Source organism: Sphaerodactylus townsendi, linkage group LG01, assembly GCF_021028975.2.
Source record: "Sphaerodactylus townsendi isolate TG3544 linkage group LG01, MPM_Stown_v2.3, whole genome shotgun sequence".
In the NCBI taxonomy this organism is placed as follows: Eukaryota; Metazoa; Chordata; class Lepidosauria; order Squamata; family Sphaerodactylidae; genus Sphaerodactylus; species Sphaerodactylus townsendi.
The window spans coordinates 77,777,534-77,800,776 of record NC_059425.1 but is presented as its reverse complement, the minus strand read 5'-3'; positions in this window follow the sequence as shown (position 1 = coordinate 77,800,776).

Below are 23,243 nucleotides of genomic sequence, written 5' to 3'. Positions count from 1 at the left end.
GCTTCCAGGGGAAAAAAGGGTGGGGTAAAAGTGGTTTGAAAAGAGTCATTTAAAAAACTTTTGGAATAACAACAACATAAAGTAAAGGCACAAAAATGTGTGTAGAAATTTATTGCTGAGTATTGGTCAATTATAATCCTGTATGAATAGATGAAATTAATAACCAACTCAATTACTATGGAATCTATTCAATAAAATTAAGCCACATTAAACAATATTCTGCTGTTACAGTGCTTGAAAAAATATTAACTATGGCTCCTTCTGCACATTCAGAATAATGCACTTTCAATCCACTTTCACAGTAGTTTGAAAATGGATTTTGCTATTCCACACAGTAAAATCCAGCTGCAAATTGCATTGAAAGTGGATTGAAAGTGCATTATTCTGCATGTGCAGAAGGGACCTATGAGTATTTATTCCATCTTTCTGAAATTTGGCAGAAGTTCTATCTTGTGAGGGATGTAATGTGATCTCAGAAAACCTGCTATAAAATGGTATAATTATAATTATTAAATGGAGTTATAAGTTTTGTTTTGAGTTTTAATTGGTTTGGTTTCAGGACGGTAAAGCCCCCCCCCCCCCCGCCCCCCGGCCACAACAGGTTAGATTGTTGTGGGTAAAAAGAAATTAGGAGACTGTGAAATTCCTGTGTACAATATGCATTGAATGCAGTTCAATTTACATAATCATGCCCAGGTGGCATCTACCATTAGAAACAAAATTATGTCATAACACATCTGATTGTAGAGTGCAACATGTCAGAGGGAAAGCTTTGTAATAACTGCAGAACTTTCAAACAGAGAGAAAGAGAACTTCATCCTAGCCATTTGAGACTGCTAAAGAAAACAAAGGTTCTTTCTTTCCAGCACAAGTAAGACATCCTGGGGACTTGTTTAAAAAAAACACCTTATTTTTTGTCTGGATGGTATGGACAAAAAAGGCATCAAAGGAGAAAGGGGCTCCCCCCCCCACCATTTTCTCCCATCCAAGTTTAAAGCACCCAAAATTTTATGGGTGCAGGACTCTCTGTGCCTGCAGCCATTTGTTGAAGGTTTCCATGGGATGTTTGTTTTGCAGATTCTGCTGCTGGGCACCTTTTCACCCCCAAAAGTACATGGTTGTACTCAGCTTGTCCTGTTGATTCTCTCAATATATAGTTTTCCCTTTTTTATTTTCAATGAAGACATGAAGACATGTCTACCTTTGAAGACATGAACACACAATTTGAGAATTATAGCCAATTTGGAGCCTGCACAGCAAATGTCCTGAGGAAACCTTCAGCAAATGGCTACAGGCAGAATGACTGCAGCACCATAAAATGTGGGTGTGAGCAGTAGAGGAAACTGACAAGAGAGTTTTAATGGTCAGGCAGGAAAAATAAGATGTCTCTTCAGCTCCTGAACATTGTACAGCATGAGGTGATGACTTGCATATGACATCAGGAAAAAAGGTCCATACTTTAATGATTTCAAAAAAAGATGCCTTGAGCTAAAATAAGGGGACAAAGATGTGCTGAGTTCCTTCTGCCTTTTTTTGCATCCTCAGGACATTTTATTTGTGCTGTGCAGAATGGACCATACACTGTGAAAACTATCAGCCAGTGTGATGTAGTGGTTGAGAGTGATGGACTCTAATCTGAAGAACTGGGTTTTATTTCCCACACCTCCCCATGAATGTCAGACTCTTATCTGGTGAACCAGGCATGTTTTCTTCGCTCCTCCATAAGAAGCCTGCTGGGTGACCCTGGGTTAGTCACAGAGAGAAAAAATTCTTTCTGTCGACATTTTTTACCCCATGCATAATTTTACACTCAGTAAACTTCCCAATCATATCCTCCTCAGACGCCTCTCTCTCCAAAACTAAGTGAGTTCCGCAAAACACTGTGCCTCTCCCTCATAAGGAAGTTGGGTGCTCCAGTCCCCTCTAATACTATCTCTTTGTTGCCCTTCTCTGCGCTTTTTCTAACTCTTCAATATTCTTTTTGAGATGTGGCTGAACGCAGAACTGAACACAGTACTCCAAGTGCGGTCGCATCACTGCTTTGTAAGAAAAATGGGGTATTAAAAATATATCTTCTTTTTCACTAAAAGCTGCTTTAAAATGAGCTAAAAAGATGCTCTAAAACTATGTTCACTGAGTGGGAGCATTTTCAAACTCTGTCACAATATGTAAAGCTATCTCCTCCAAGTAGTCAGCTGCCATTTTTTCACAGTGCGGTGAAGTTGTAGTCTTTCTTTACTGAACCTGTAGGAAAGAAAGAAAAAAAGAAGAATGAGTGGGAGAGAGATGGAGGACTGGACACCATGTCATGACTTTTTTATGCTAAACAAATCTTCAAGGCCATGACAAGGAGTAACAAGCACCAACATCTCTGTACAGAGGCTACCAGAAGCTTTTCCTCAGGTAGACGATTTTGGGGAGCAGCATCATTTCTCCCATCCATCATCAGTTTCCAGTAACCAGCTAGCACCTGCCCGTCCCATTCCACTGTCTCATTTGTCTGTCTGTCCATCTTCTACCTCTAGCAGAAGGCAGGAGATAATCCTTCTTTCTAAAAGCATTGTAACAAACTATTTATGCTAGTTCTCATACACTTGTGATTTGAGAGCCTGTGTGGTATAGTGGTGAAGTGTGGTGGACTCTGATCTGGAGAATTGGGTTGGATTCCCCACTTCTCCACTTGAAGGCTGCTGGGTGGCCTTGGTCTAGTCATAGTTCTCTCAGAACTCTCTCAGCTCCATCTATCTAACAAGGTGCCTGCTGTGGGGTGGAGGTGATTTTAAGCCTCATTGAGACTCCTTTAAATAGGGAGAATCAGTGCATAAAACCAACTCTTCTTCCATACACTCTGTCCCCTCAGGTAGAAAATACTACCACCCCCATTTAGTGGAGAGCTAACTGTTTTGCCTGTGATTAACTTTATATCTGGCTTTCAATTGTTTATTGGTTTTAACTTGTAGGACACAAGATGCAATTCAACATGGATAAATGCAACATTCTACATTTGGGTAATAAAAATGAGAAGCACACATACTAGATGGGGAACACACTTCTGGATAATAGTATGTATGAACAAGATTTTGGAGTATGGGTGGGCTATAAGCTAAATGGGAGCAGCCATTGTGATTCAGCAGCATACTAGGAAAAAGTAGTTCAGTAGTTCAGTGAAAATAGTTCAGCAGTGGAATTGGCTCTTTAACAACATGGTAAGCTTCCTCTCACTGGCAGTTTTCAAGCTGTGGCTGATCCTGCATTGAGCAGAGCATTGGACTAGGGGGGCTGTATAGTCCCTTCCAACTCTATGATTCTATAAATATTCTTACAATGTCTGTCTGCTGAAACTTTTCTACTGTTTTGTTAATCACCTTAAATTTGTAGAGATAAAATAGAATATTTTTAATTTTTAAATAAGTATTTTAAAAAGAAATGTTACATTTTTAAATAAGTAAAATATGTTTCCTTTGTACAATATCATTTGCAAATAAACACTGATCTACAGTTTCTACTTCATGTCCACTAAGAGGATTTGACAAATTTCTACCATCATTCACAGATTATGAGTTTTTTTTAAAAAATGGAGCCTCCTCCCTTCCTGTTTGTTTTACCTTCATAAGCCAATTAAGACTGATCTACAACCTTGTTAATGTAAACTGGTCCTCTGAACCAGGATGTTGCAAAAGCACTGCCCCCTTTACAATAATATCTGTTATCTTCAGCAGAGACTTCTGAGAAGGGTATGCAGATGAACTACAGCCTCCTGAACCCACTGGTCTTCAGGCCCAGGGGTCACACAACCCTTTCCATTCACAGTGATCTCTAGCATCTTCAACAATGAGTTCTGGAACGAACAGCAAATTCAGCAGCACTAGAACAGCTGCTCTTCCATGGCAGCTGTGGTGCTTCCCATCTCACTCACTCGGCTGCCCCACTCTGTCCTCAGAGCTTGGCAGCCTCGTGGCCTCATTGGGGCCAAGCCCAGATCTCCCTTGATGGCTGCAGCTTGCCCCGGCCCCCACGCATCCTGCCTGCACCCTTCCCTGGCAATGGTGAGGGTTTAGGGCTGGAGTCCAGGTTGTGGACTGGCCTCCACCCCCAGACAACTGGCAAGCTCCTTCCCCATCCCCACAACTCCAACTAGGCCATCCATAAGCCCAGCAAAGCCTCCCTGCCTCTCCCTCCCACCCCAATCATCTAAATTTCACCCTCTTCCACCCATACTCATACCTTTCAACCCTTCCCCACCACAATACCCACCTTCAACCCCTTCCCCACTCCTACCCACACCTTCCAACCCTCCCCACCCTAATACTCACCTGCCAACCCTCCCCATCCCAACTCTGATCTTTCTGTCCTCCCCCACCTCAACCCTCTCTGTTCCACCCTCTCCCAATCTGCTACCCAAGCCTTCCCTTTTAACATTCCTGTCAGGGGCTGGCACGCGGATACAACCCAGCCTGAGGGACCACCCTGGCCCCAGATGAGCTCTCGGCGGGGACGCCTGATGAGCTGGGCAAACCCCAGCGGCCATGCTCCTCTTCCCGCAACTTATTGGGCAACCTCGCAGGCCCAGAGGCTGAGGATGGTGGGAGAGATGCATACACCGCCATGCCCGACAGCAATGCTGGGCTGGAAGAGGGAGGCAGAGCCGTGGGGAGACCAGGTGCTCAGGAGCAGCAGCAGAAGGCCATTGCTTTCACATCCTGCAGGTGAGCTCCCAAAGGCACCTGGTGGGCCACTGCGAGTAGCAGAGTGCTGGACTAGATCAGGGGTAGGGAACCTGCGGCTCTCCAGATGTTCAGGAACTACAATTCCCATCAGCCCCTACCAGCATGGCCAATTGGCCATGCTGGTAGGGGGGTTCCCTGCAATTTCTGACTATAGATGGACTCTGGTCTGATCCAGCAGGCTAGTTCTTATGTTCTTATGTTCTTATGAGACCCAGTCATGTTGAGACAGCCATCAGCCTGGTAGGGCCAGGGGAGTGACCCGCAGCAGCTAAGCCAATTGGGTCCAAAGGCTGGGGAGGGATAAAGGGGAGGAAGGGATGGTGGAAGAGGAGGCAACATGAGACAAGGGAGAAGGGAAGGAGAGGGAAGAAAGGGCTAAGAAAAAGGAGGTTGTGAAGAGAGGGGAAAAGGAGTAGAGAAAATTTGAAGGAGGCAACAGGCCAGAAGAGGTGGAGAGGCCCACCCCTTAAGGAAGGGACAGGGTAGGCCCAGTACTCTATGGAAGAAGGGGCGAGAAGGGACTCAGTTGCAAGGAAAGCTAGGACCTTGCCACCCTGTGGCTTCAACTATTAACCAACTTAGGAAAAACCCCATTCTCCAATGGTGAGGATGGGCCTGACTGTCTGGGAAGGGATAGGTGGGACTGCCAGCAGCAGGGGATGCAGGACACCATACCTCCTGCCATCCCCAGTCACTCCTCCCTCCCCTCCCCCTATCCTCACCTTCCAACTTACCCCAAGCCACACTTCTCCAAACTCCAAGCCACAGACCTAGAACCTAGCTGTGAGAAAGGGGTGTCAGATCTGCTATAGCCCCACTAAAGCCCACTGTGGGGTGTGTGTGTGTGTGTGTGTGTGTGTGTGTGTGTGTGTAAAACTCAGATTTTGGGCTCCATTTTTTCTAGATATGCCTCTGGGGAGTGGCAAGCAGGGACACTGGGAGGGGAAGGTGGGGGTGGTTAGTTTACCAAACTATATTTACATTGCAGAACATAGATCCATAAAATTTATACACAAAGGTAAATAGAAGGAACATATGCTGTGTATTGATATAATCAGAGAAATTAATGGCAAACCATGTGGAGTATTTTTAGATGCCATACTGAAAAGATCAGTAAACTATACTTAAAACACCAATGTTATAAAACATCCCTACAAATCATTTAACAACTTTAACAAGCCACCACACAGCTGTTAGATAAATCATGTGCCATCAGAATGCCAACAGACAAAATTTGTGCATCTGTTCAGAAGGTTCCATGTGCCCCTTGAAAGAGGGGCAGTGCATTTGAACCATACTATTAAATAATATTAGCCCTCTGAAATGAGCTATGAGGTCTTTAATAAATTTCAGAACAGATGCTTGACTATAAAGCAGGTTATTTTATATAGTTACTGTGATATTTCATCGTTTATTTTAGATTTCAGAGACAGATACTGATGTCCATGGCAACGTTAGAGTGTATGTTCAAGTAGCACTTAATACTACTTGTTGGCAGCATCATCAGTTGCTGCTCTTGCTGCTGAGGTGTTTTTTAGAGTATTGCAAGCATCCCTGCAGAGAAGCCACCATCCCAGTAAAACACTTGTGAGAGCGTTGGGATTGTGTAGGTAGTTCTCAAATGCTGCCACTGTCCCACTGGACTCGGTTTGGTGTTTGCAGCAGCAAACAGCCTTCTCATCCCCCCACCCTTGGTGTTTGGGTCAGTGGGAGGGGGGAATGTGGAGACTGTTGCCAGACACAAGGACCCAATGGGAGCATTCTAGAACAAAGAAGGTCCAGGAAGTGGCAGCGGATAAATTCAAATTTTTACTTAGATCTTTTAGTGGGACAGGGTGGGATGAAAAAAAGACTGAAGGGGAGGCTGGGCAACTACACGAATGAACAGATAATGGCTGGCTATTTGGTGGGGTGGCGAAATCATGGCAAAAGTGTTGAAAAATAACAAAGGAAAAATGAAGAGTAAAGGTTTCCAGAACAAAATGGAGAGAAAAAAACACATGTGGAATTAAAAGAAAAAATGTAGCTTTTGGCAGCAGGATTAATTGTAAACAACAATTGCAGAAAAGGTCATTATTAGGGTTGCAGCTGTGAAGGTTTTGGGTTTGCTGCTATGAGGTTAGAAAGTGGAGATCACAGAGGCAGAGGTTGTATGCAAGTAGCAAAGAAGATATATTTATTTAAAAGTAATTTTTAAAGAACAGATGAGTAGCACAGATGCCCAGACAGTCACAGGAGAAACCTGGCTGAGGCATATAATTTAATATAGATAGGTCGAAATTAACAGAACAGAAAAAAGAAAATGGAATGAAACCACAGTTACATTTTGTTTTAAACACTAAGAGAGGAAACAAAATTATACATATTATATATATTAAAATATATTTTTGGTATTGCCCATTTTGATATGTCTATGCTCTGTTAATGTATTGTTGATTTATTGCTGTTATATGGATTTAGTATGGATAAGTGTAGATTTGTTCTTAGTGCTGCTGTTATTGGTTTAGCAAATTTTCAAGCTTGAGATGTTTATTATACTGTTTCTTGTTGTTAAGATGTTATTGCTATTTTGCTATTATGTCTTGTAATATTGTTTACTTTTGATATGTTATGACTGATGCTGTTTGCTGTTTGATTTGTCTGTTGTTAAGCTGCCCTGAGCCCTTTGGGGGAGGGCGGGGTAAAAATTGAATGAATGAATGAATGAATGAATGAATGAATGAATGAATGAATGAAAAAAATACCAATAATGGCCATCCTTTCTTGTCATCTGCTGCCAGCTGTGGGTTAGCTGCACTGGGGCCCTCCTCCATAATCAGCAGTGGAATAGCGCCCATGGGGCTGGAGGTGCAACTACCTGGGTGGAGCAACGGGGGAGATGTGGCCGGGTCGTAGAGAGGGCGTGGAGGGGGCATTCTCAGGCATTCCAGGGGTGTAGTGGGGCGGGTGGCACTACGGCAGGGGCGCAGGGTGTGTGTGCCCCGGGGGCAGTTTTCCCTCACTCCGCCCCTCATAATCAGCAGGCATAACTGACTTTGTTCATGTATTTCAATCACTGAAATGGTGACCAGCCATGATGCCAGTGGAGGAATTATATGTGGGAAAAATCAGAAAATGGGGGAAGGCACAAAGAACCAAACTGAAGCGGCAGCAAATGGCAGATGCAAGCAGCTGAGAAAATGAAAGTGAGTGCTTTACATTCAGATGTAAAACATCTGTAAATGTAACAGATGTACAACATTTCCTGCTCTTCATGCAGCAAGCAGGAAATGTTTTAAAAACAGATTCAGGAAAAAAGTAGCTATTTAAGCATTTTCAAAATAATCCGTTTTGAGTACAAATGAAATGTTATCCACTCCAAAATCCTTTTATTTCCTTTCTGAAAATATTTTATTTGTACTGTGTGAAATGGGCCCTTATCTACCAGGAAGTGTGTCATTCCTCCCAGTTTTGTGTCTGCTGTCTGCACATAGTATTTGCTTCTGTGCTTGGGAAGATATTATATATTTGCTGTGGGATATACTAAAACACAGAACATGACCGCCAATTCAGAACAGTGGTAGAGGCTTGAATGTCCACTGAATGTAACAGAAGTCAGGAATGCCAACTGACTTGAATGAGCTCCATACAGCATTACAAGATGTAAGGAAGATATGGGATGGATTTTAGACCAAGGCCCCAGGCTCAGATACACTGCTCTGGGACTGGAATGATGGCCCACAGAGTGGAATGTTGGCCCCTAGAAGTAGTCCAAGTGTTCTGGGATTGGAATGGCAGCCCCTACAGTGGAATGACAGCATTTGGGAGTGGAAGTGTTCTTGAACTGGAATGACAGAGTGGAATGATGGCAGCTGGGAGTAGCAGATATGTTTTGAAATTGGAATGACAGAGTAGAATGACACACCCATTGATTAAAATTAGTGTTAAGTATTTCATTATACTCTACTAGCAGCAAAGCCCATTGTGGGGGAGATGCAATGGGCCCTAGCAAAGGGTGGAAGAGGAAGCATCTCCCCCTGCAATAGGCTTTAGTGGGGCTGTAGCCACCCCTTGCTCTTGGGGTGATGCTTGCCACTTACCTGGTTCTGGGTCTATGGTTTGAGGGTGGAAGAGGTTGCAGAGGTGTGGCTTGGGTTGGAGGGAAGGTGAGGATAGAGGGAAGGTGGAGAGGAGTGGCTTGGGGTAGGGGATGGGTGGCAAGGTGAGGCTTGGAATGGGGGAGGATTGGTAGGTGAATATTAGGGTGGAGAGGGTTAGAAGGTTAATATTGGGGTGGGGAGTTATTGTGTTGTGCCCAGGGTCTACAAAAACCTGGAGTTGGCCCTAGTTGCTGGTCTGGGGTGGATTTACACTGTAAGCAGGTCACATATTGTGTCCTCTGGCTGAATGATCCTTAGTCCCCACCCTGATAATGAAGATGCCTTTGTAGAAATTGCAAACACTAAGCTGAGCAAGTCTTATTTTGATATAAAATATGTAATTATTTTAATAACTCAAATCATACAGATACATTTCAGAGATGCATCCAGAAGCTGAAAGCTCCTCAACACTTAACCATGAAACCATGTAAAGTTCACCCGGTACTATTACCAAGAATGAATTTCACCTAAGAGAGCAATAATTGTGAGGCCATTAGGCAGAATACCAAACAATTAAAGGGTCTGAAAACATCTCTGAAACCTGTCAGATTAGAACTGTTGTATTTTTAAATGTTTTTTAATCATGCCAACATGCACCTCTATAGTATCATAGTCAAATGGAGGATCTGCAGAGGCAAGAGGGGTAAGGAGAGCATGGAACATATTCCATGGGAAAAAGTAAATTGGAGAAACTGGTTTCATTAAAATTCTCATATGCTTTTGCTAACCATCTGTTTGAACTTTCTCCTTCTTACTAAAGAGAACTGGCTGATCAGAACATCACTTAAATAAATTCACAGGCAGGAAATGTTAAAATGTGTAGCAGAGCAAGAAACCAAAACTAAGAAGAAATAACTTGGGGGAGGCTCCAGCTAGGCAGGAAAACTAAAGTGCCTTCAATTTTGATTTTGCTCATCTCAAAGGCGAGAGAGAGGTTTTATTACTTGCATAAAAAAGGCAACAGGGTTTGCAGTTTAATTCCCCAGTGTTGTAAGGTTTGTGGCATAATCCATGCACTGTGAACTACTGAAAAAGTGATATTAACAGGAAATATAGTGCCTCTTGCATTTTTGTTTCTCTGGTGGTAGAATGATATTCCACATTCCTTGCCAATGCAGAATAGTTTTAAAATTGGCTTGTATGTGGATTGAAGATGTTTTAGCATCAGAGCCTGTATCAGAGAACACTTGAAGATATCCTACTCTGAGTCAGCCCATTGGTCTAATGAGATCACTGGTGTGTACTTTAATTGGCAGTGGCTTTCCAGGTTCTCCTGTCTTTCATATCATCTGATTTTCTCAACTGGAAACATTGGGAATTGAACCTGGAAATGCATGCTGAACAGATGCTGTACCATTGATCCATGCTCCATGAGTACCTTATGATGATTTCCTTTCTTACTTTATTGGGAAAAAACCAAGCCATAATAATGAAGAATTGGAATACTACTAGAATACCTTCAAATATAGTCCATCATTGATAAGTGGCAATACTCTTTTTTCTCTCATTATAGTGACCAGCAAATATGTGACTGGCAGATGAATTATATTTCTGTGAGGCAGTAGTATAATTTATTTGTAAGAGTTTCATGTGATTTTGTCAGCTGACTCCATACAGGCGTTAATTCATCATATGGGTGGTGGTAGAATTGGGTAAGGCAAGGAAAAAGTATCAAAAAGGGGAATATTGATGTAAAAATTGCTTTGGGCCATAGTTCTAGCTCTGACTGTATCATGCCTCTGGACTGTTCAATAACATCATCAGCAATAAGCATTTAGACTATTATTGCCAGAATTGAAACAGAAGTAGAAAAGTACCCGCTATTATACCCCACGTCATGCCCCACATCACACAACACCACCGCTGACTACCTGTTTCCCTCACCAGTCCCATGGTCCATCCTTCCCCAATGTAAAAAAAATCCCCCACATTACACACCACTGACAGAACAACAATAGCAGGCGTCTAATGAGTTGATAAGTCACAGCTTGGGAAGCAAACACACAAAATAATTAAGGAATCACCGTCCTCCACCCCACCTCTGTCTAAAGTCCTTGTGTGTGCAAGACGATCGCAGTCCTCCTGTTCGCGGCGCCTGCACATGCTGCTTTTCTGTCTAAAAACCAAGTTTTCTCTCTCTGTGTGATTTTTTTCCCAAGGTGGAGAGGGTGCTGATTCTCAGCACCTGTTCATTGGTGGGGCGGGCCAGAGTGGTGAGGTGGGAAAAATGGTCCTGATTCTGCTGCCGTGGAGTTTTGCTCGACAATGGAAGCCACTGGAGAAACAAAGGGGCATTTCAAAAGAACCTCAAATTTTGTGGTTTCAGAAATTCATGGAGCAAAGCCTGCAGGGCAGTGTGCAGGGCAGTGCCGGGGCAACAATGTGGCAGACATGCTGCAGCACAGGGAGCTGTGAAGAACTCCCAGCTGCACTGGACTCCATGCTAACAATGGGGCATTTTTACCATGAAAAATCAGCCAGGAATGTTACAGTTCTCCCTCCTTCCAACAAACAATTTATGATGCATACAATATAGATATCAAAATAAAAACATTTCATTTAAAATCATATTTTCAGTTTAATAATAGCATGGCATCTTATCTATTGGTTCTGGTGGATTTTCCGGGCTGTGTGGCCACCATAACCAGTAGAATCCAGCCCTGAAAGCCTTTGACAATGTATCTTATATATTTGGGTGCTGTGTGGTTTCCGGGCTGTATGGCCGTGTTCTAGCAGCATTCTCTCCTGACGTTTCGCCTGCATCTGTGGCTGGCATCTTCAGAGGATCTGATGTGGGAAAAGCAGAAGTGGAGCATAAGTATCATCTGCTTGGAGTGTCCAGGGTGGGGTGGGAAACCTTGTCTGTGAGTAACAAAGGCAGCAATCCAGGGTCAATTGTAGTTGAGGGCGCCTGGAATAGAAGTATGAGTAACAATGAAGACTATAGCCTGGGAGTAACTGTGAAGATAGCAAGGGTCACTGGTGGGGAGCATCTGAATAGAAGTATCCTGGCCTTTGTTTCTTTTATGTCTATGGTCATCCTGAGTTTGTGTGGAGCTGGTTTGACACAGTCTTGACTCCTAGTATTTTTCTCAACACTGGCAGCCAAGTTCTGTTCATTTTCATAGTTTCTTTCCTTCCCAAGTTAAAATCTGTCCATGTGCTTATGGATTTCAATTGTTTCCTCTGTGTAGTCTGGACATTGTAGTGGCTTCTCTAAGAGTGGTCCAGAATTTCTGTTTTTTTCAAATAATATTCTATGGTCCAGGTTGGTTTATCAGTGTGTTCTGCTATTGCTGATTTTTCTGGCTGAAATAGTCTGCAGGGTGCCTTCTGTGTTCTTTGATACGCGGTTTCAGCGCTTAATGCTTGGTGGTTCCTATGTAGACTTCTGTCCACAGTGCTGCAGCTGGTATCACGATAGTAGACTCCTGCAGCTAGCTAAGCAAAGGATCCCTTCTTATCCCTTTTGCTGAACGTAGCATCTGTTGAATTTTTCTTGAGTGGGATCTGTAGATTGTTGTTTGTAGGTTGTGCTTCTTCATCCAGTTTTCTCCTATCGCGATCAGTGGTTCCCTTGATGTATGTGGTAAGAACACTTTCCTCTCTAGATGCAGCTCTTTATCTTTGTTCATGTGGCTTGTTCTTGGTCTCTTGCAGCCCTTCTGATTTCTGTATTAGAGTAACCATTAGCCTGTAGAGCCCTGTTTAGGTGATTCAATTCATCTTGTAGGAGGTGAGGTTCACAGATTCTGTTTGCGCCATATACCAAAGTTTTTATGGTGCTCCTTTTTTGGCCTGGATGGTGATATGGATTTGCAGTTGTGTGGCCAGAAACTACTACACATTACATTAAGGACTCAACTCACTTTATTGAAAAAATCAGCAAACTCAAACTCAACCCCAATGACAAACTGATCAGTTTTGATGTGGTGTCCCTATTCACCAAGGTCCCCATAGCAGACACCATGACACTCATTAACCAGAAATTCCCAAAAGACATCACAGCCCTGTTTCAACATTGTCTCACTACCAGCTACTTCCAGTGGGATAATGAATACTATGAACAGAAAGATGGGGTAGCCATGGGTAGCCCTCTTAGCCCTGTAATAGCAAATTTTTATATGGAACATTTTGAGAAACAAGCCCTGAAAAACAGCACCAAAAAAAGCCCACCATATGGTTCCATATGTGCATGACACATTCACCATTTGCAGCCACGGAAAGAAAAATCTCAACAAGTTCCTGGACCATATCAACAAGATCCACCCAAACATCCAATTTACTATGGAGAAAGAAAATGAAGGAAAACTGCCATTTTTAGATGTTTTAGTCACCAAGAAACCAAAACCAGCAATTGGGACACACAGTATACAGAAAACCCACTCACACAGACAGATATCTACACAAAACTCCAATCACCATCCAGGCCAAAAAAAAAAAAAGGAGCACCATAAAACTTTGGTACATGGCTAAAACAGAATCTGTGAACCTCACCTCCTACAAGATGAATTGAATCACCTAAACAGGGCTCTACAGGCTAATGGTTACTCTAATACAGAAATCAGAAGGGCTGTGCAAGACCAAGAACAAGCCACATGAACAAAGATAAAGAGCCATCTAGAGGGAAAGTGTTCTTACCATACATCAAGGGAACCACTGATCGTGATAGGAAAACTGATGAAGAAGCACAACCTACAAACAATCTACAGACCCACTAAGAAAAATTCAACAGATGTTACTGCTCAGCAAAGGATAAGAGGGATCCTTTAGCTACTGCAGGAGTCTATCGCATACCATGCAGCTGTGGACAAGTCTACATAGGAACCACCAAACGAGCTAACAAACACGACATCAAAGAACACGAAAAGGGCACTGCAGACTATTTCAGCCAGAAAGTACCAGCAATAGCAGAACACATGATAAACCAACCTTGGACATAGAATATTATTTGAAAACAGAAATTTGACCACTTGAAAGCCACTACGGCCAGACTACACAGAGAAGCAATTGAAATCCATAAGCACATGGACAATTTTAACAGGAAGGAAGAAACTATGAAAATGAACAGAACTTGGCTGCCAGTGTTGAAAAATACTAGGGTCAAGACTGTGTCAAACCAGCTCCACACAAACTCAGGATGACCATAGACAAAAGAAACAAAGGCCAGGATACTTCTATTCAGATGCTCCCACCAGTGACCTTGCTATCTACAGGGTTACTCCCAGGCTATAGTCTTCATTGTTACTCATACTTCTATTCAGACGCCCTCAACTATTGACCTGGTTGCTGCCTTTGTTACTCACAGACAAGGTTTCCCCACCCACCCTGGACACTCCAACAGATATATACTCCACTTGCTTTCCCACATCAGATCCTCTGAAGATGCCAGCCACAGATGCAGGCGAAACGTCAGGAGAGAATGCTGCTAGAACACGGCCATACAGCCCGGAAACCACACAGCACCCAAGTGATTCCGGCCGTGAAAGCCTTCGACAATATATCTTATATATGTTTGAAAAGTACAAGGAAACTCCTCAGAGGTAGGGTAATCCATGAATGGATTTGGAGACCAATGGACACCTGAACTCCTGGATTCCCCCCCCCCCAGGTATAAAGAAAGGAGGAGGAGAGGGGACAAAGGGAAGAGATCAACAAATAAGGGAGAAAAGGAAGGAAAAGAGAGGAAAGGAAAAAGAAAGGGAGGAATAAGGTGAGGTAATACAGGAAATGAAGGAAGGGAAAGGCAAGGGAGACAAAGCTGGCCTATCACACCATTACTGACTTTGTTACCGCCAGGAAAATATGAAAAATATTTTCCTAAGCCTATCGCTAAACTACACTGGCTAAGGACCAGAGCAAAGAGACCAGTGTTGTCCAAAAGTCTCCATAAGGCCTGGAAAGGACGTATATATATGAGGGTGCTGATGTTTCACATGGTTTTCTTCTTGTTTTTATCCCTTTTAAGATTTAATGTAAGCCCCTCAGTGTTGGATTTATTGTTTGCTTAATGTTTAGGCTTATATCTTAGCTAGCTTCTCCCGTTGATTTAAGGTTTGTTAATGTTAGTTTAGGATATTTTGTTTGTGCTCTTTTATTGTAAGTTCTTTAAATTAGATATGGTATTTTAGATATTTGTATCTGTTGGTAAAACCAATAGCTTGTAACAGCTGATATTAAGACCCAAGGGAGTTAGTCTTGGAACTCAGTTTGGGCCAACACCAGGCAGATCTCTTTAGCGAAAACAGACCCTTTGGAATTAAAATTGCATCTGATGACGGCACCCCAGATATCCCAGCCATTGAAGAACGGCGCCAAGATCACCATTGGACCATTTAAACTTTCTTTTGTTGCAAGACTGAGGCACGGGAGCCCCAGGACATAATTCAAGGAAGGAGCCCATCTGATAACCAGATGCCTGTGTGTGTTAACAGCCTCACCCCGTTTTATGAATGGACACTCTTCACTCCCTGCTCTGGAACTGTCGTAAAGTCTCACGGGAAGACGCCTGAGAGCGAGATCTCATGGTCCCATTCACAAAGTTGTAATTGTACCTCTCTTTTATGTGTTGATGTTTTCTTTATTGTTGCAAGGTAAGGGTCTGCCCCCTTACCTGCCCCCTTGCCTTCTTTTGATCTTTGTATATAAAAAGTCCTGTGCTTGACTATGAGGGCGCGATTCCCCTGCCTGAGCTGTAGCTACCATTCTCGAATAAAATATTCTGCTTTTGAAGAACACCGCCTTCCTGCGCCTCACTACATTGCATGAGCTGAAATCACTTAATGTTACCCAAGCAGCAGCGGTAACAACTTCAACCATATGCCTGACAGAATGTTAGAAAGAATGTTTAAGATTATGAAGGTTTTGAATTTATGAACAGCCTCACTTCTGAGACAGTCTTAAATACTACTTATCATAAGAGTTATTTGGGGGACTTAAATTGAGTCAGACCACACAAAATGTTGATTAAATGCTTGCTGACAGATGAAAGGGTCACAATGTCTTGAATTCAGGCTCTGTCTGTCTTGATGAAACTTCATTTGTTTCTATGCTATGTGGTGCTAACCTCAAAGGTTTTAAATCTCCCACCTTCCTTCTCCTGCCTATTCTTCTGCATTATTGAAGCTTCTGCTTGGAATCATTCTCATACTGAGCAGAAACATATCTGAATGCTTTTGGTCTCATGGTTACAATACAACAACCTTTATTAGGCATATTAAAATAGGCTCCAGAGCATTACTGGTCTCATGGTTAGTATCCAAGGAATAGTGTATTCTTACTAAATGAACATCAAAAATATTCTATCCAACTTGTTCAATGTTCAGTAATATTTTAAGATCTGCTATGTGGAGGAGAGGCAAAAATGCACTTTTGAACCATTTCATCAACACTGACACAACCTACTTGACAGACTAAGCTCAGATTCATCATGACGATCAAATAACCAGTGATTGGCTTTAAAAAAATCCGGCATGAGATCCAGCAGATTCTTTCCTCCCAGGATGCAGAAAGTAAATCTTCTCTTCTTTGAGTGATGAACTCCAAATTACTTCCTAAAATCTTCAATCAAGGATGAGTCACACACATTGCCAGTTCCCCTGGGGGGCCTTTCTGCTGTGAAAGGAGAAGCAGATCGCTTGATTCAAGAGAAGCAGATAGCTTGATTCAAGCTCTTTCCCAAAGTCAACAGGACTGCTTTTTCTTTCTTCAGTTCCAAACTTCTGTGAAAATTAACAACTGCTATGACAAGCCTGAAGTAAAGCATCTGGTGGAGGACACAGAGGCTTGAGGGAAGCAATTATTTTCCAAGCTTCTGCTACAATAGGCACTGCATTAACCATACCATTAACATTGTTATAGCACTGCTGCAACAGCCAACCATATAAGCAAAAAGCCATGAAAATATTTCAAAGCAGTTAGGGCTCTTCCCCGGCCCCATCAAAATGTTTTTGAATCAAAAATTTTATTAGCAGCAAGAAGATACTTGGAAAAGATGTGAAGAGCTTCACTGGTTGCCAATTTTCTCTTGGAGCAATGTATTCGAAGCAACATTTCATTTGTTATTTGGATAGCAAGGTATGGAGAATAAACAGTTAAATGTATATGCTGAACACTTAGTAATGAATTTATCACGCAAGTGTCCACTTTCTGCCACTGTTTCATACTTCATGTCTGGAATTCTTGGGGGAAAGCATATTCTCGTTCCAGCACTCATAACTAAACCCCAGATACTACTTTCTCATTTTTATTGAAAGTAACGCTACTGAAGTGTAATTCACACATGCATGCTCATCATTTGATTTCCTTTAAGTTGATTTCTCCACACCAAAACTGACAGTTGATAGTGTGAACTGTGTCAGTTGAAAAATATTTTGTTTAAGATGACATGGGTGATATGAAAGTTCTGTTTTGTTAGGCATCTATCTATCTATCTATCTATCTATCTATCTATCTATCTATCTATCTATCTATCTATCTATCTATCTATCTATCTATCTATCTATCTATCTATCTATCTATCTATCTATCTATCTATCTATCTATCTATCTATCTATCTATCTATCTATCTATCTATCTATCTATCTATCTATCATCTAAAAATAGTTCTGATCAATTAGATCAGCAGTCTATATAGTCTGGCTTCCTACTTCATGCACTGGCTAACCAATTGTCTTGGAGGACCAATAACCACAACACAGAAGCTGCACACTTCATGTTGCCTTCTAGCACTTGGATTCAGAGGTTTGCTGCCTCTGGATGTGCAGATTTCTGTTAGTTCCTATTACTAGTAGCCACTGATAAACCTGTCCTTTATGAATCTGCCTAATCACCTTTTAAAGCTATCTGTGGTCTTGGTCATCTTCACATCCTGTGGCAGTGAATTCAACTATTCAGTTGTTCATTGAGTAAAGAAGGATGTCCTTTTGTCTTAAATCTATTGCCCATCAACTTCAATGGGTGCCACTGACTACGAGTATCACTGGAAAAATGTAAGGATCTTAGCAAATTTCCTAAGTCTGCTTTAGTTTAAAAATTCTTCACACTCAGGATGACATTGTAATTGTTCTTTCTTTCTTTTGACTTTATCAATAAAACTCAAAAAAAGAATATTGCCAACCCAGATACTTGTTTTTGCATTCATTGTATACTTGTACACAATGTAAAACTTGCACACAAAGTAAAATTACATATAGCTTCTGAAGAAAATAGGGAATTTTCTATAGGATGAAATAGGTGAATTCTGCACAGCATAAATATAATGTCTTTAGGGCATTATCAAAAAGCATTTTGGGGAATGACCCATTGGATACTCACTGTGAAGGGGTCTTCTACTGTATGTTGGAGACCATCTTGCTAGGTATTCTCCACCTTCAGTCAGAGAGGCAGGAAAGATGCTTTAGTCACTTCCTGTAGTCAGGTTGCACCCATTTTTGACCCCAGTATCTTGACCAGCCGAGCAGACTCACAACAAAAGGAACAAACAATGGCAACGCAAAACGAACCACAAACTGCCTGAACAAAGCTAAACATACCCTGGAAGGGACCAAAGCTATGAAAGGCTCTTTAACAAACAAAACCAAGAAGCGCATTGCCAGATAAGAACGAAACTAAGGGAAGGTCAAGACAGTCTCCAACATACAATAGAAGACCCCTTCACGGTGAGAATCCAATGGGTTGTTCTACGGGATGGTGGAGACCGTCTTGCTGGGTGCTCCCAAAGCAGTTACCTTGTAGGGTGGGTTCCGTTAGTCTCTGATAATGTGCTCGAGGATCCTCCTACCAAAGGAGGCCTGAACTGCATCCGTAGAGGCTAGTTGATAGTGCCTCTCAAATGAGGAGGGGGAAGCCCAGTAGCAGCCCTACAGATCTGTTCCAAGGAAACCTGCTTGAATAATGCTGCATTAGCTGCAGCGCTCCAAGTGGAATGCGCTGTGACTCCTGCAGGTACTGGAAGATTGCTGGCCTTATGTGCCTCAATGATGCAGGCCTTGATGTTAGAACTGATGGCTGCAGAGGACATGGGTTCACCTACCCTGGGAGGGACCACATTAATGAAAAGAGACCCACTCAAAAACTGTGGTTTCCAGTTATGATTTTCCAGGGTGGGATCTTGTTTGGAGCAAAGTTCGATAAAATCCTGGTCACCACTAAGGACAAGGGGAAGGTCCTGCCCCGTTATGTCAGGTCGGACAAGACCAGATTCACTCCCAGGCCAGCCTTTTGTTCATTTCGTTCCTCCTTTCAAGCCAATTGTGACACTAGAAGATCAGAGTGGCTTGATAGAACTCTTCTGCAGGTTGACGACAAATCCATGGTCCGATAGCACCTGATGCACCTGTTTCACATCCCTGACAGCCTGAGCTGCTGACCTCGACCTGATCAACTGGTCATCAAGATAGGGATGGATGTGGATCCGCTGACTGCGAAGGAATGCTATCGGTGCCACAAGGACCAATATGGGGATATGTTGGTGAAAACCCTGGGAGCTGTTGCCAGACCAAATGGGAGGGCTACATATTGGAAGTGCTGGTCCTCCAAGGTGAATCGCAGGAAATGCTGGTGGGATGGGCTTATGGGGATATGTAGGTATGCCTCTGCTAAGTCCAGGGAAGTGAGGAAATCACCCTGCTGGATCGCTGACTCCATTGAGCGTAGAGTCTCCATTCGGAAGTGAAACCGGCGGAGGTGTCGATTCACGAGTCGCAGATTGAGAATCGCCTGCACGTTCCCGTTCTTCTTGGGGACGATAAAGAAGTGTGAGTACACTCCCCTCCTCACTTCCTCCAGAGGAACAGGTACTATGGCCCTGATGGCGATCAAATGCTCACAGCCCGGAGGAGACTGTTCCTCTTGTCTAGGGTTGGCACTGATTGGGGAGGGGAGGAACCTGTCCCTTGGCAAAAAAGGGAATTCTGGAGAATAACCTAAGGAGACAACCTCCTGGATCCAACGATCAGAGTGGGGTTCTGTCCAGTGGTGAGGGAAAAAACAGAAGATGCCCCGTGATCGGAATGTCCATACTGTCATGCCTTGTTAGTGTTGCTGGTGGACTCAGGTCGAGAAGACTTGTTGAATCGCTGCTGGCCACAAAAGGACTGATGCTTCCGGAAGTTTCCTGGGGTCTGCCACTCTGATTTTCTCATGTCACAATTGGCTTGAAAGGAGAAATGAAATGAACGAAAGGCTGGCCTGGGAGTGAATCTGGTCTTGTCCGACCTGACATAACAGGGCAGAACCTTCCCCTTGTCCTTAGTGGTGACCAGGATTTTATCGAACACTGCTCTAAACAAGATCCCACCCTGGAAATCATAACTGGAAACCACAGTTTTTGAGTGGGTATCCGCCTGCCTCTCTGACTGAAGGTGGAGAATATCCAGCAAGACGGTCTCCACCATCCAGTAGAAGAACTTCACACAGCTCTCTTCCCCAAAATGACTTCAGCCCATTTTATTCCCTTAAGCTGAAATTTTCAAATATCTCTGAAAAGGTGGGTGCAGCTAGCGATTTCCCCCCCTGAAACTTTGTTGAGGACATTTCCTGTCCTCTGAGCAAACATACGCAGGCAGGAAATGCTTTATTTCTCTCTCCCAAACCTCTTCCTTTAATTTCTGCCACGTGCTCACCATTTTGTGTGCTGCAGCAGATTCTCTGTGAAGTTTCCCCATGGAGGTTTCTTCTACTTCCAGCTCATTTCCATGCGACGTTGCTATAAAAAGTAGATGAATAAAGTTTGTTTTGCTAGCAATCCTGTGCATGTGTTGTTTTTCCCTTTTTGTTTTGAGAGGATTGTTTGCAAAGGTATGGGGACAAGATTACCGAAGCTGCAATATGCATATAGTTGTGTCACTGTAGCTTTGCAGACATCCCCCTTAAAACAAAACTAAAAAAGGAAAAACAACATGTGCATAGGATTGCTAGACAAAACAAACTTTATTCATCTAGTTTTTACAATAAAACAGCAAATGGATGAGCTGCAAGCAGAGGAAACCTCCATGGGAAATCTTCGCAGAGAATCTACCGCAGCACACAAAATGGTGGGTGCAACTGTGAAACTGATAAGAGCTCTGTGCAGCAGGTAGGAAGAAAGATCCATTTTGGCTGGTAACACTTGTGTTCTCCTGCACTGTGAGAACACAAAATGCCCAAACAGATCTCATTATAACATCCTAAAGACTTTATGCTGTGTGGAATCCACCAAATAGACTTCCTGACTGGGCACAACGATTAAGTGAACTGAAAAAATGATGATGGCTCATTCTTAACCTCCTGTCATCACTACATGGAGATCTCTTCAAATGATAACAGACAGATGAATGTGCTCTTATTATTATACTAATGCACTTTTAATACTATATGCACTTTTAATACTAATGCACTTTTAATACTATATGCACTTTTAATCTCAGAGACTATGATAAAATCTATTTTATATTTATTTAATTGATTCAATAAAGGAAGCTACGGCTCTCAGTGTGCAAGATGTGAGCAAGTCCTTTACTGATAGGACATCTAGGAGGTCATTACTTCACACACATGTGTTGCTATGCAGAATAAAAAGGGATCCCATCCCTGCTAAGAAAGTATAAGCTTATCATAAATGGATATGGTAAAAGCATGAAGTGACCTACTTAGGTAACAGCTAAGGAGTCTGTGGACTGAGACATCAGTGGAAAATGCTCCACTGATGGAAGAGGAAGAAGAGAGTAATTTTGTCCCCTTTTATTTATTTTATTTATCATTAGATTTAGGAACTGCCCACCCTCGAAGGGCCATCCCCACAGCAGCCACCAGTTCACATAAGTAGTATTCCATAGTGGGTCCCATGCGCTCAGGAATAAGCTCTCCTGGTATTGGTCAGGATTGATGTGAGAAGGGGAAATTAGTAAAATTTGTGGCCCTTGCATTGCATCCATCTTCATGGTAGGAAATGAAGACCAAGACCTCTACACATTAGTTACTGGGTATTTTTATGTTAAATTTATGACATTTGCTAGGAAGTCACTTCACTCCATCTGGTTAGTGGCGTCTCATAGATGTTTTATGTATGAAAATTGTCTTCGCGGAGGTCAATGCAACCTAGTGCTAGATTGTGCAATCAAAATTATTTTCTATGCTCTTTTCTCAATGTGTTAAATCAAAAATAGAATCCGTAAGAATAGAATGAGATAAAATATTTACTGGTAAGTTTAAAACACAGAGTGTAACTCTTTCTTTTAAAATACACCTGTGACTACAGGTTCTTATAGGTGTCATAAACTTCAAGGGAACAAGTATCTTTTCCCCCTCTTGACATTCCTTTTATCTCTCTTTCCATCTTTCTACTTTTTTTTCTATAAAAGCCCAAAAGATATCTTTCAACTTAGAACTATTTGTTCAGCACAAATGGCACACTAGCTCCCCTGAAGAATATTGTTTTCAGCACTCTTATGGGGATCTGGAGAGTCTCAAATTAGGAATGATCTGCAAGGAGGGACAATTTTCCAAACTTTTTTATAAACTAAAAAGTGCCCCCCCTTTGCAACTTTAAAGTAATAAGCTTCAAAAAGGAATGACATTGTTCACTTAATTAGGACTCTTTGACCTTATTATTGGCTTTGCTTGCTCTTTATAACATCAGTATGTAATACAATCCAACTGGCATATAATATGGTGACATAAGATCTTGTCTATGGCTAGAATCACCCATGGGAATAACTCAGGCCACTTCCGCACGGCCACGCTGGGGGTTGGGTCGGTGTACATGATGCCGACCCAACCCCCCCGGGACCGTTCGCACGAACGATCCCGGTAACGACAGGGAAGACGGTGCCGTGCTGTGCTGCCACTTGGTCGACTTACCTTCCCTGCGACCTTCTGGTGTGTTGCTGAGGCCAGGGGACATGCCCCCCTGCCCTGTGCGACCGCTCCATAGTCGCAGGGCAGGGGTGGTGTGTCCCCAGGCCTCGGCGACGCGCCGGAAGGTCGCAGGGAAGGTAAGTCGATCGGGAAAGGGGGGGGATGGCACCTTCGCATGGCAGAAGCTGGAAGCCGCCATTTTCCCAAAACCTTGCTCAGGCTCATTCCTCATATGCAGAATAATGCACTTTCAAACTGCTTTCAGTGCTCTTTGAAGCTGTGCTGAAGGGCAAAATCCACTTGCAAACAGTTGTGAAAGTGGTTTGAAAACGCATTATTTTGCGCCCCCAAGCGAACAGCTCCCTAGGGATGGCGTTTTTGCTATCCCTGGGGCGCTGTAAATGGCCCGTGCGGAAAGGGCCTCAGAATGGATTGTCTTCTCTCTGGTGATCCATCTACATAGGCTCCCTCTGTGCTTCTGGACCCACTTCAAGATTTTGATATTGACCTTTAATACCTTGTATGGTCTGGAATTAACAT